The 14,684-nt window shown below is 36.4% G+C and overlaps 1 long non-coding RNA gene across 1 annotated transcript in view; it reads left to right on the forward strand.

Annotated features, from left to right (window-relative positions):
- Window positions 1–245: 245 nt before the first annotated feature.
- LOC125170103 (uncharacterized) overlaps window positions 246–14,684 on the forward strand; it is a 420,734-nt gene continuing 406,295 nt past the window's right edge. Inside the window, exon 1 of the long non-coding RNA XR_007153892.1 lies at window positions 246–340. This is a non-coding gene — a long non-coding RNA (uncharacterized LOC125170103). The remainder of the gene's footprint in view (window positions 341–14,684) is intronic.

Genomic DNA, 14,684 nt, shown 5'->3' on the forward strand with positions numbered 1-14,684 from the left:
TCAGAAATAAGACTCATGTTTGGGACTGGGTAGGTTATTATCATTGTTGAGTCTCCAAAGAGATTTCTAATGTATAGTAGATTTCTTCCCCACCGAAGCCATTAGTAATTTGAGAAACAAAATAATGAAGGGGAAAACTCACTCTCATACATATTTGGGTCAGAATGGAGTAAGTCTCAGTGTGAAACTCAAATAGATCTGCTAACTGAATCTTAGAAAGAGACCAATGTACCCATATCTTTCCATTCCAGTCTTTTACCACCTGCCGAAGTGCCAACTTTGGATAACCAGTGGACAGCTTGTTCCTTGAGGATGGAGAGATCCACAAAGAAAGGAGAGTGTAAGTAACCCATACATGCCTATTCATTCCTGTCAAATTTACCAAGATGATGATTTTCCAATATTACCAAATTTACCAGTATCATATTTTTTTGGGAGTAGAGTGAATAAAGAAGAAAATAGAATCATAATTTGCTCATAGACAAAATCTCATATATGCCAAGAGTGAGGAGAAGGCCATGGTATCTAACAGTTGTTTGATACCTTTCTGTAACATTTTAATTTTTTACCATGTGCAGATTATACTTTTATAATAAAGCTAGTTGAATATTATTTAAAGTATATTCTTACTCTGTAATTTTATAACCTTGAATAACAATGAGAACACTCTAGAAGTGAAAAATACTGCCTTATAATTCATTCTTTCATTTAATGGCTATATGCCAGAAATTGCTCTCATTACTGGAGATACAGGACTCTCTGAAAACTTTGAATGGATTAGGCTGTGGGGGGAGAATGGAAGCAAAGAGGCCACAACTGTGTCTCCTGTCATTGCAGCTGTCATAGAACTAGAGGTCTTTTGACCCATTGGTAGAGGATTTTGGTAGACTAGGATATTATAACTGAAAATTATCTCCCCTTTGAGGACTGGATTAAAGTGAAGCTTGTAAGTATAACATGTAATCTGGGACAGAGCACAGAAGGTAATGAGATACAGACCAAGTGTGCTGAAGAAATAAGGGCGGAGTCCCCCATATAGTAGTTATTCCTACTAGGAGTATAGCCACAGAATCATAATGATATTTTTAAAATATGCTTTTTATGTAGTTCAACATATTAGAAAAGATGTTTCATGTTGAAAAATATCAATGAATTCAGTTTAATTAAGGACAGAATTAGATCTTCAATGCCTACTGAATATCTACCATTTGTCAGAGACTATACTAACCACTCTCAGGTACCAATTGAACAGGCAAAATCCCTGCCCTCAGGAGCTTATACTCTCTTGGGAGAAATAATATGGTTATATAAATAATTATAATATAGGGATGTATTTAATAACTACATTTAAAATATGCTTCAAGTAGTTGTTTGCTTATTGACCTTCCTAACAGACTAAGACCTCCTTGAGGGAGGATCTGTGTTATCTTCCTCTCTAAACCCCTAGTCCTTAATAAGTGTTTGGCCAGTACGAGGTGGTGAATGTTTATTTAATACATGATTCAATGATTAATAGAGACCCAAGCAAACAGAGTAGCTCAAAGAAAAGGGAGAATATATGAGACAATGTGAAAAGCAAAGTCTTAAATTAGTTGGGAGAATTTGATCTAACTCTTGGAAAAAGGATGGGGGGTTTGATAGATAGAGATACATAGGAAAATGAAATGCAATCAATACATGTGTGAGTGTTAGACCTGACCTCTTTCAGTGCTATAGTTCACTATTAATAATTCTGAAATGGCAGTGAGGGAGATGACAAACACAATGAAAAGGACAGAAAATATCAGTGACAAACTTGCTTTCAGCTTCTCTACAGAGAATGTCAGAAAAAATGTGCCTAAATAGATCCGTGGCATGAGAGAATAATATGATGTTATACATTTTAAAGAGTTGGGTGTAATTTTCAGATGAAAAGTGAATCAATGAGCATTATTTTGCATAAATAAAAATGGCATTCTCCTTAATCGCAAGTAAAAAAGCTAATAAAGTACAAATGATGACTCTGTAGGCATCACAGTCATAGAGCTGGTCTAGAAAATGTCCCTTAAGATTTACACTAATGACTGGGGGGACTAGAAGCTGTAGTACCATGTAAGGAATACCTAATGATACAGAGAAGTTATGATAAGTGGAAAGTAGCTTCTTACAGATGAATAAAGATTAGAATTTCCAGATGTGTGCTGTATTGTTTCCATCAGCCAAGAATCAGGGATTTCTATGTTTGACTTGGAAAACAGCACTTTCTACACTTCTGTTTCTGAAAAGAAAATAGAGGAAATTAGATAAAGAAGAAAATTCAGTATTTGGCTATTCATTTATTTAGGTTCTAAAATAAATCTGGCCTACAGTGAAAAAAAAAAAAGTTTTTAAATACCAAAGGAAGTCCATCATCCTGAGTCAATATCCATGTGGTGAATGTATCCTAAGTACTCTGGTTTCTATGCTTTTTAGCCTCTAAATTCCAGTAACTTTTTCATAGTTTTTCCATTTTAAATGCCCAATTCTATCTATATGTTAAATTAGTGTCACCTTAAAAATATTAAACTATAATTCACATTCTGGCCACCAACTTTTTTTTTTCTGGACCTCTCCCTTCTTCATTCTGGCCATACCTAGTCTTCTACCTCGTGGAATTTTCCAGCTCCTAGTTGCCTACATCTTCTTAGCCCACATTTTCCACATGTCTTGATTTCCATTCCTATCTACTAAAACTAAGCCAAGTCACAGGGGGCTCCTCTGGGTTTGAATATTGGCAAAAATGACAACTCAGATTTGGTTTGAAATCATATTCAATTCAACTTAATACAAAATCAATTAATAAACAACAGACTATTCATGAAATAAGAATGTAAGGTGACAGAATGGTCACAGCTCCTAGAACATCTCTGGTTCCTCATGAATTGCATGCAAAGTTAATAGATTTGTTAAAATTTAGAAAACCTCCAGATCAGAATAGCCACACTGTAGATACAATAATGTATCATAGGTTTCATTCCTTTGCAAATTCTAAATGCCTTCTATGAATTATCTTTTGTGCAAGCCCATTTCTTTAAACATATGGAGGGGTACGATCACTGTCATATGTTTTCCAAAATCATCTGGGTGACAGTCCTTTTTTCAATTTTTGGATAGATCCTGGTACCCTCCTCCCTGAATTTTCAACAACAGCTATTCCAAAATCTTACCACACCTTTAAAGCTTCTTATCCTACCTCTATCCCTCTTTTATTTGGCAAATGACTTAGACTCATGGTCCTTCAAGATAAACAATGTTAGCAGGTGTGGATTTATTCAAATTCCAGGCCCCACACTTAAAAAAGAATCTGTATCAGAAGAAAATCTGACCACTTTCTTGTTCACTAAAAATTATGCCAATTTCTTCTTTGCTAATTTAGGCTCTTTCTTCATCTACACTTTTGTTGTTGTTGTTTGTTTGTTTGCCTGTATTTTTAAGATCTCTCTCCAATGGTTTCTTCCCTATAGTCAATAATGTCTTAAAATAATAATTTTTACCAGCTATCTCCACTTCTGTGCTGTCCATTTCCCATGAGCACAAAATATATTTCCATATATTTGTGTCTTTCTCAATCTCTTCCATCAATGTCTTAGAGGTTTCAATGTACAGATCTTTCACCTCCTTGGTTAAATGTATTTGTAGATATTTTATTCTTTTTGATGTAATTATAAATGGGATTGTTTTCCTAATTTCTCTGCTAATAGTTATCAGTGTATAGAAAAACAATTGGTTAGTTTTGTATTTTACAACTTTACTGAATTAGTTTATTCTGTTTTTTGGTAGATTCTTAAGACTTTTCTGTATAGAGTATCATGTCATCTACAAATACCGTCTTACTTCTTCCTTTCTGAGTTGAATCCCTTTATTTCTTTTTCTATACCTAATTGCTTTGGCTAGGTCTACCAGTAGTATTCTGATTAAGTGAGAGAATGGGCATTCCTGTCTTATTCCTAATCTTATGAGAAAAGCTTTCAGAATTTCCCCATGGAGTATGATGTTAGCTGTAGGCTTGTCATACATGGTCTTTGTTCTTTTGAGGTACATTCCCTCTATAACCACTTTGTTGAGAGTTTTTATCATGAATGGATGTTGAATTGTGTCAAATGCTTTTCTGCATCTTTTGAGCTAATGATAGATTTTTACACTTTTGTTAAGGTGGTGTATCACCTTTATTGATTTGCAGATGTTGAATCATCCTTTCGTCACTGGAATTAATCCCACTTGATCATGCTGTATGATCCTTTTAATATATTATTAAATTCCATTTACTAATATTTTGTTGAGGATTTTTGCATCAATGTTCTCAGGATATTGGTTCTGCAATTTTCTTTTCCTATAGTGTCCTTAACTGGTTTTGGTATCAGGGTTGTGATGGTCTCATAAAATAATTGTGGAAGTATTTATTCCTCTTCTATATTTTGGAAGAGTTTGAAAAGGATTAGTATTAATTCTCCTTTAAATGTTTGTTAGAATTCACCAGTGAAACTGTCTGGTCCTGAGCTTTTCTTTTTGGGAGGTTTTTGATTACTAATTTAATCTCCTTACTGGTAATTGGTCTGTTCAGATTTTGTACTTTATGATTTGGTTTTGGCAGGCTTTTATGTTTCTAGGGACATATCCATTTCTTCTAGGTTGTCCAATTTGTTGGCATATAATTATTCACAGTAGTCTCTTATGATCCTTTGTATTGCTATGTCAGTTGTAATATCTTCTTTTTCATTTATAATTTTATTTATTTTAGTCCTTTCTTTTTCTTGGTAAATCTAGCTAAATGTTTGTCAATTTTGCTTATCTTTTTAAAAAGCCAATTTTAAGGTTCATTGATAGTTTCTATTATCTTTTTGTCTCCATTTCATTTATTTTGGCTCAGATCTTTTTTTCTTCCTTCTACAAAATTTGAGCTTTGTTTCTCCTTCTTTCTTTAGTTCCTTGAGGTGCAGAGTTAGATTGTTTATTTGAAAACCTTTTTCTTCATGTAGGCATTTATCACTATGAAATTCCCTCTTATAATTGCTTTTGCTGTATCTCATTAATTTTGGCATGTTGTATTTCCATTTTCCTTTGTGTCAAGATATGCTTTTATTTCCTTTTTATTTTTTCATTGACTCTGGTTGTTCATGAGCATGTTGTTTAACCTCCACATATGTGTGAATTTTCCAATTTTCATTTTGTAATTGATTTTTTTTCATATCATTGTGGTTGGAAAAGATATATGTCATGATTTCAAACTTACTAGATTTATTAAGATTTGTTCTGTGGCCCAATATATGATCTATTCCTGAGAATGTCCCATGTGCATTTCAGACGAATGCGTATTCTGCTGTTGCTGGATAGAATGTTGTATAAATGTCTGTTAAGTCCATCTGATCTGATGTGTAGTTTAAGTTCAATGTTTCCCTATTGCTTTTCTGTCTGGATGACCTATCCATTGTTGGAACTTATTTTTAGATAAAAGAGACTAATGGGGGGGCGCCTGGGTGGCGCAGTCGGTTAAGCGTCCGACTTCAGCCAGGTCACGATCTCGCGGTCTGTGAGTTCGAGCCCCGCGTCAGGCTCTGGGCTGATGGCTCAGAGCCTGGAGCCTGTTTCCGATTCTGTGTCTCCGCCTCTCTCTGCCCCTCCCCCGTTCATGCTCTGTCTCTCTCTGTCCCAAAAATAAAAAAATTAAAAAATTAAAAAAAAGAGACTTATGGGCATTTTGGGAAAGAGAAAACAGAATCATTCAGAAGTAAAATATAAGCATTATTATAATATTTCTTATTTATTTATTATGTACCAAGCACTGTTTAGTATACTATCTGCATTAACTTATTCAGCCTTTACACCAGCCATAATTATTAATTCATCTTACAAATGAATACAATAAGGCAAAAATAAAGGATTAAAATACTTTCTCAGGATCATGGAATAAGTATGTAGTGAAACCAGAATTTGGTTTGTTGATTTAGATTGACATCTTGTGCTTATTATTACCATAGTACAGTTTTTGGGAGCATGGTAGATATATAGCACAAATTAATGCTTATCAAATTTTGAAATGAAAATAAATCCCCTGGGGATCTATAAAAATACATAATCTTATCCAGTGCATCTGTTACAGTACCCAAAGTTCTTCATTTCTAATAACTCCTATGTTATCTTATGCTGCTGGTCTATGGCATTAATGACAAGCTACATTGTTCAAATAGATTAGAGAGGCAAAAGAAACCAAAAGGTGTTTAGTTAACCCTCAAGAGAGTTAAAAAAAAATAAGATTATCAATCGGGATATTTTATATAAATTAATTGCAAAATGTATACAAGCCAAATTCAAAGAGGATGTGTCTAAAATCTAGTAAAAAATGATTGTGCCACTGGAAATGTTGGAGGAGTGAAAAGAGGTGAGATTTAGTTCCTTCATATAAATAGAGAAATAGGTGAGCCATATGCTGAAGGGTTAGAAAAAGGTGGAAGAATGACATCTCTCAAATAGGTAGATAAAGTTGACGAGGATGGAGATTATAGTAAAAAGAAAAATTTTTACTATGTTTGTAATTTCTACTAGTCTTTTACACATATTTTTATAAAGTCAAAATATTAATATCAAATTTAAAATATAAAAGCTTAACAAGTGGCAACATTTTATAACAATCTTTTCTAGAAAGGCTTTAAACAAACAAACAAACAAACAAAAAGACTATTTTTTTAGAGTAGTATTAGGGTCTCAGCCAGTTTGAGAAGAATATATAGAGATTTCCAATATATTTCCTTCCCTAGCACATGAAATATCCTCCCCCATTAGCAACATCCCCCACAAGAGCGGTACATTTGTTACAACTAATGGACCTACACTGACACATCATAATCGTCCAACATCCATAGTTAACTTAATCTTGGTGTTGTACTTTCTCTGGTTTGGGCAAATGTGTAATGAGATATATTCATTATTATAGTATCATACAGTCTATTTCTATTGCCCTCCAAATCCCATGCGCTCTGCTTATTTTTGTCTCGCCTTCTTCTCTCAACCCTGGCAACCACTGATCTTTTTTACTATTTCCATAGTTTTGCCTTTTCCAGAATGACATATGCTTGGAATCATAACAATATACAGCCTTTTCAGATTTTTTTTCATTAGTTATATGCATTTAAGATTTTTCCATGTCTTCTCATGGATTAATAGCTCACTTCTTTTTAGAATGAAATAATGGTCCATTGTCCAGATGTATCACATTTTAGTTATCCATTCACCTACTGAGGAACATCTTGGTTGTTTCCAAGTTTTGGCAATTATGATAAAGTTGCTGTAAATATCTGTGTGCAAGTTTTTTTTTTTAAGTTTATTTATTTATTTTGAGAGAAAGTGTGAGCAGGGGAGGAGAAGAGAGCGAGGGAGAGAGAGAGAACCTCAAGCAGGCTTCACACTGTCATCTCAGAGCCCAACCCAGGGCTTGATCCCACGACCATGAGATTGTGACCTAAGCTGACGCTTAACCGACTGAGCCACCCAGGAGTCCCCTGTGTGCAAAGTTTTGAGAGGACATAGATTTTTAGCTCCTTTGGGTAAATACCAAGGAGCGTAGTTGTTGAATCTTCTGGAACCCATTCTTTGTAGGATATATTTTTCTTAGTCTTTAAAATTTTACTTCTCAGTGCCTCTGAGAAGTGGTGGTAAAATCAATTAAGTTAAATATTTAAGTTATTTGTTAAGTTAATATTAAGTTAAATATTAAGTTAAATATTTAAGAAGTCAAGTGGCAGGTACCTAATCTTACCTTTCAAGTGTTGATTATCTTGCATAAAATACCAGTAGGAAAATAGTGTTTCTCCTTGCAAAAGTATTTTCCATACACATATATTTACAAGCACTGCTTACTATTCATGCTAAATAAAAGATTACAAAACCACCAAATTGCCAATTTACTATGATAACCTGTATCTACTTAAAGATATGCATCTTTTTAATACCTGGTAAGTTTGGAATTAGGCACTTGTAGCTTTCTTTCCCCCAACATCACACAATTATTGAAACCAGTGTTTATAATTCCATAGAATGCCTGATAACCACACAAAGACAACAGTCTTTGTTCAGTTAGTTCTTGGTTATCTATGGTGACTGAGGGATGATAGCATAGAAAAGCGAAATCATTTTAGCAGATGGGTATAACCACCTTTACCCTAGTTCATCCTATTAGCTGACATGTTTAGTAGGTAGCCAACAGACTCATTTGAATTTCATTTCCTTTAATATTCAAATTCCAGACACTTGCTACTAAATAAATGTTAATGAGCAAGGAAGCAGCCAAATGACAGAAAGCAAAAGAAGAGAGAGAAGCAATGGGTGTGGATAGCTCCCAAACTAGAGAATCTGTTCCCAAATAATCACAGGTTGTGATGGTCTCATTGCTAAAGGAATATAAATGACCATCATCCTCATACTGGAAAGAAATGCAGGTTTTAGTTTTTCAAATATGTAAATGTGCTGAAAGAAATGTTTCACCCAATTATTCCCTGTCCATTTTTAGGCTGTAATTGAACATATGTTCCATTTCTAAATACTTTTTATTTTTCCTCCAAGATGTTATACACTGTCTTCTTTTTCAGTATTTTCCCCCATTTTTTGCCTTTTATTCAGTTGATTATGATGGACACATCCAATTTGTTCCAGTCCTCCCAAATCTGTTTTCTACCCAGAAAAAGGTGAACTATTAAAATGTGCCTGCTTTGATTATTAAGCTTTGGGGAAGAGATGTCACTAGAGCTTTTTTTTTTTTTAAACCCTGTCCAAATTTCCTGAGTATATTGTGCTGGTATTTAGGTTGAAACTCCTGCCAATCCTCCTTAGTGCTCACAATAAGATAACAACATGTAATAAAGCTTTCTTACTGAAATGCGAATATAATTTTGTTGTCGAAATTAATGACCATAATTTTGTTATTAATAAACTATGTCCAGCTAGAAAGATTAACTTTAGTAGGCAATATGATTATTCATCGTAAAGGTATAATGAATGATATTTGATCTCAACATAAACTTTAACCATAAATTTAAGAGCAAAAATATCTACACTATATTTATATTTAGTGAACACTCCTATCCCCCCATTAAATACCCATAACTTACCTGCTTTCTTTCTTTCAAGTATTATTTTAGTAAACAAGTGTAATAAAGAGTCTGACTCCAGTTTTTGAGGTTTGAATGGTGACAGATCTTAAATCTCATGCTCCTCTTCTTTTCCTGTTCCACATCTGACAAGCTGATAATAAAGTCCCAGTGTTTCTTCCTTTGGTGCCCCCAGAAAGTTCAAACCATGCCCAGGAACATTCACTCCAGCCCCACCCCTAATCATGTAAAAACCCCAAGTCAGTCTCTCCTCCCTATTCTCTCAAGACATTTTTGGACCAGCTTGGGAGGCTTGCTCTGCTCTGTCCAGAAAAGTTCATTATGTGAATAATTAACCTTTCAAACCCTCATGATGTGAGTGTCATATCATCAGTCTTGATGTCTGCACCAAATCTGGAGGTGGGGATCCATCATCCTGCTTCTTTGGAGTTTTCACAAGAAAATAAAATCCACTGACTATGGATGCTTCATGTCTTCAACCATTCATGTATTAATTCATTTACTAGATGGGACATAAAGATGTAAAATACTTCGTTTTGGCCACCAGGAAGCCAAAAAATCTATACAAATAGGCTCGAACCTGGAATAGCTCTCCATAATGGGGTCTGTAATAACATTTTTACAATCACACCGTTGCAGATCCCACGTGTTAGTGTGACTTAGCCTCCCTCACAGCTTACTGCTTCTGTTCAGTAGTAAACTGCAAAATTGGGAAGGAAATGGAAAAGTGAAAATAGACCCAACTTTTTTTTTAAGCCTGAAAGTAAGGAGGCTAAAGCTGGAAGACAGCTCTGAGCATCACTTTTCTCCATCTCCACTGCCATCACCCTTGGCAAACAGTTCACCTAGCAGCTCCTATGTGGTTTCTCCCAGTATTTTCCACTCCTGTGCATCCCACAGGGAGCATAAACTTCTTTTAATATGTAAATCAGATGACTAGACTCCTCCGTTAAACCCTTCAGTGGCTTTCCTCTTGCTCTCCAAGTATCTATCATTCAGCCACATCTCCCACTTTTATCCCGTCTCTCACACATTCTAACCAGACTGGCCGTTTTAATCTCTGAATTCTCTGAAGTCTACACTTTCAAAGGTGCTATTTTAAAATACTATCCCCTCAGCTCTGCTTGCCTCACTTTCATATCTCAGGTGAAAATTTCCTTGCTCAGATAGGCCTGTCTGAGCCCCCTCAATCATCATGCACTCCTCTATGTCTAATATCACACTGTTCTCCCCCCCGCCTCAATTCTTATCAGGATTTATAATTGTATATTTGATTTTCTATTCGTTTACAGAGCCAGACAGCAAAAACTCCAGGAGGGTGGGGAGCATATCTTTTTGGTCACTCTTGGAATACAAGTTTGCATGAGTGTCTCAAGTTTCTGAACATCTTAATGGCAGAAACACTGACTGCCTTTGCTCCTGCCAGCCTCAGGAGATAGATATAGTCTCCCCCAAGCAGGAATTCTGACCTTCTTACTGTCCACTACTATACAGATCCAGAGCGAAGGTTAGACATGCATACTGAGCAATTAAAGATTGGGGTTCCCAAGTCTCAGGGTTCCTCCCCTGTGACACACTTCGCTGTGTCTGTAGCTGCCATCTGGTACTCTCTGTAGCACCCAGGGGGAAGGTGGGCTTGTGAAACCAACACACATGCTTATATGTTGGCTAATGTTATTGTTGTGGGTAATCAATTGCCTTTTTTTCTCTGACTAAAGATTTTCATACCTTCTGTAAGCATCCGTGAATCTGTGGCAGGCTAACTTGTGAGCTAGCAAGTAGAGTACAATCTCAGACCCTATGTTCTTAAAAGTCAATGCTACAGGGGCACCTGGATGGCTCAGTCCATTAAATGTCTGACTCTTGGTTTCAGCTTAGGTCATGGTCTCCTGTTTTGTGGGTTCAAGCCCCATGTTGGACTGTGTTTTGACAGCATGGAGCCTGCTTGCAATTCTTTCTCTCCCTCTATCTCTACTCCTCCTCTGCTCTCTCTCTCTCTCAAAATAAATAAATAAACTTTAAAGAAAAGGTCAGCATTAAAAATCTGGAACTAGTACAGTGCTTAGCTCATATTAAATGTCTATTCATAAAATGTGTCAATTAGTGAATTAAGAATTGTGTCCTTTTGATAATCTCATTATATTTGGCTCCTCACCTGCAGTGTAACCCCTGACAGTTGATATTTTGTTTTGGGTTTTTACTTGTTTTATTTTATTTTTCTTGTAATGGAAGTACTTGACTTAAGCTGTGATTGCTGAAGCATTCACTTCAAAGATGACCATCTAGAATAAACACATTGCCAACCACACAACTAGATAAAAGGCCAGGCAGACTCCCATTTGGAGGCTCTTTGTTTCAGAGATTTGGGTTGATTTTTATAACTAAGCATGCGAGCCACTTATCTTTTCTCTCCTGGTGCTTTAAATTCCCACTCGTATGCTTTAAATCGACCAAAAAAGAATGAGCCTGGGAAACCCTGGACCCCTATTCTCCACTGCAATAAAAGCAGAACCCTGCACCTGAGTGCTCTCTTTTTTCACCCACGGCCTTGCTATGTGGTCCCAGGTGTGCTATGTAATTTCTTCGTCCTATAAGTAATAAATATTTTTTTCTCCCAAGTTTCCTCACGGTTATTGCTGAAAGGCATCTTTCAATCATAATAAGAACCAGGTGAGTCCAGATACAGCATTGATTATTGATAGTCTGATACTGGCCCAAAACATCACCCTAAAAAAAAAAAACTGCATATGTGTAACTGCACACATAATCTTTCCTATGTCATGAGGATTGCAAACCTTCTACTGAATAAATAAATCTCCATGGACTCCAACTTGGGAATAGTTTAGTTGTACACTATTTTCTTATATGCATAATAGGACTAAATCCTGGAGAGAACCCTCATCACCTGAATCTCATTATTCTTTTCTTGTCCTACTTGCCACCCTATCTTCATACCAGCACCTTAAAATAATTTTTAGAACCAAAAATAAAACATTTGTTTTCATAGTGACTTTAAAGCATTAAAAATTCTGGAATGTGTCAACTAATAAATGGATAAAGAAGATGTGGTATATGTATACAATGGAATATTACTCAGCCATCAAAAAATGAAATCCTGCCATTTGCAATGACACGGATGGAGTTAGAATGTATTACGCTAATTGAAATAAGTCAGAGAAAGACAAGTACCATATGATTTCACTCATATATGGAATGTAAGAAACAAAATAAATGAACATATGGTTGGGGGGGGGGGAAGGAAGAGAGATTGGGAAACAAACCATAAGAGATTTTTTACAATAGAAAGCAAACTGAGGGTTGATGGAGGGAGGTGGTTGGGAGATGGGGTAGATGGGTGATGGGTCCTAAGGAGGGCACTTATTATAATGAGCACTAGGTGTTGTATGTAAGTCATGAATCACTGAATTCTACTTGTGAAACCAATATTGCACTGTTAGCTAATTAGAATTTAAGTGAAAATTTGAAAAGAAAAAAATTCTGGAATGTGCTACTATTCAGAAAATATGCAGGTAAAACTAAATTCAAGAATAGTTAGATCAACCTCTGGTCAGAAGCATAAAGGTGATTGAAGATGAGTTCAAAGTAAGTAGAGATTTTCTTGCTATATAATTGAAGTGGCTTCAGAAAATGCCAGACAATTGCTAGGCTCTTCCAAAAGCTAGCCTCTGGTGCTAGTGACAAAAACTGTAGCTAGTCCTGGACTGAAATAAGCCATAATTCTTATCCAGTACCTAATGGCTTAATGCCAAGAACCTGCTCCACTTTCTGACCACTCTCTGACCTTGGGAAATTTACCTTTGACTCTAGGTTTTCTTACTTCTAAAATGGGATCATTTTATTTAAATCCTAGGTTGTTTTAAAGATAAAATAAGATTTTGTGCAAAGAACCAGCATGAGGAAGGGCAGAGAGAATGGTGGCACAAGTTCTTTACTAGCAACCACTGCATCTGTGTGTGAAGCCCCATTTAATCTCTTTTTGCCGTTGTTTAAATTACAATCCTGCATAATTTGTATACCCTGACATGAGAAACTCTAGGTCCCATAGGTCCTCTTTTGTTGCTACAAAGTTTTATTTGGTGGAAACACAGTCCTATTACCTGCCTCTAAACACTGTCAGTTTGGACGTATTATTAATGCCCTTGGAATTGAGATCCAGTGGTCTTAATCTCCTTATGTAGTTCAAAGCACAGTCCATTTCAACTTCTTTCCCCTGGGAATTACAGCCCAAACATAGGGCACTGTATACAGCTCCCAACTTCAATGACTTCTTGTTCACTGATTGATGGCAAGTTCCTTATTCTCTGCATTTGGTTTTCTTCTTTGTAAAATGGAATATTATGAATGTCATGGGTATTAAATAAGATTTTATGGACAGAGGCACCTGGGTTGTTCAGTCGGTTAAGCGTCCGGTTTTGGCTCAGGTGATCTTACAGTTTGTGGGTTCAAGCCCCGCGTCTGGCTCTGTGTTGATGGCTTAGAGCCTGGAGCCTGCTTTGTAGTCTGTGTCCCCTCCTCTCTCTGCCCCTCCCCCACTCGTGCTGTGTCTCACTCTGTCTCTCAAAAATAACTGAATGTTAAAAATGTTTAAAGAAGATTTTATGGACATGCTTACAAATAGCTACACAATTCTTGTAACTATTACCATGCCCCCCTCCACACATACATACAGACACAACGAAAAGTATGTATTGACATAATTTTTTTCAGAATTAGAAAGTGGCCCAGGAAGACCAAGAAGGTTATCCAAAATTACACAGCTAGTCAGATGTGGGAATGAGATAAAATTTACCTCTGTCCAGTTGCACTACCTTTTTCAGTCCATTTTGTTGGGCTCTCAGAGACTGTCCAAATGCAGAAGAATGGCAGGTGTTTGGGACCCTTTGAAAAATTTGCTATTTATCTTGTCTTTAAGAATATTATTTCGGGGGCACCTGGGTGGCTCAGTCGGTTAAGTGTCTGACTTCAGCTCAGGTCATGATCTCGCGGTTTGTGAGTTAGGGCCTGCATCCGGCTCTGTGCTGACAGTTCGGAGCCTGGAGTCTGCTTCTGACTCTGTCTCTGTCTCTGTCTCTGTCTCTCTCTCTCTGCCCCTCTCCCACTCGTGCTGTGTCTTTCAAAAATAAATAAACATTAAAAAAAATTTAAAAAAGAGTGTTATTTTGGATCTGACACCATGTAGGCTTACAGAATTTTCCCAAATCTTCTGAGAAGAAATGCCTGGAGGTATCAGCAATGTTTCTCTCTCAAGAGGCTGGTATTAAAGAAGCACTTTTGAGTGAACAGAATATGTGCTCACTGAACTAAAGACTGGTTTAAAACGGAGCAGATGAACAATTTAGTAAGCATCTCTTAACAAAAGACAAAGTACTTGTCTTTCTTTTTTTTTTTTTTTTTTTTCAACGTTTATTTATTTTTGGGACAGAGAGAGACAGAGCATGAACGGGGGAGGGGCAGAGAGAGAGGGAGTCACAGAATCGGAAACAGGCTCCAGGCTCTGAGCCATCAGCCCAGAGCCCGACGCGGGGCTCGAACTCACGGACCACGAGA

This window comes from Prionailurus viverrinus, chromosome B4 (genome assembly GCF_022837055.1).
Source record: "Prionailurus viverrinus isolate Anna chromosome B4, UM_Priviv_1.0, whole genome shotgun sequence".
Lineage (NCBI taxonomy): Eukaryota > Metazoa > Chordata > Mammalia > Carnivora > Felidae > Prionailurus > Prionailurus viverrinus.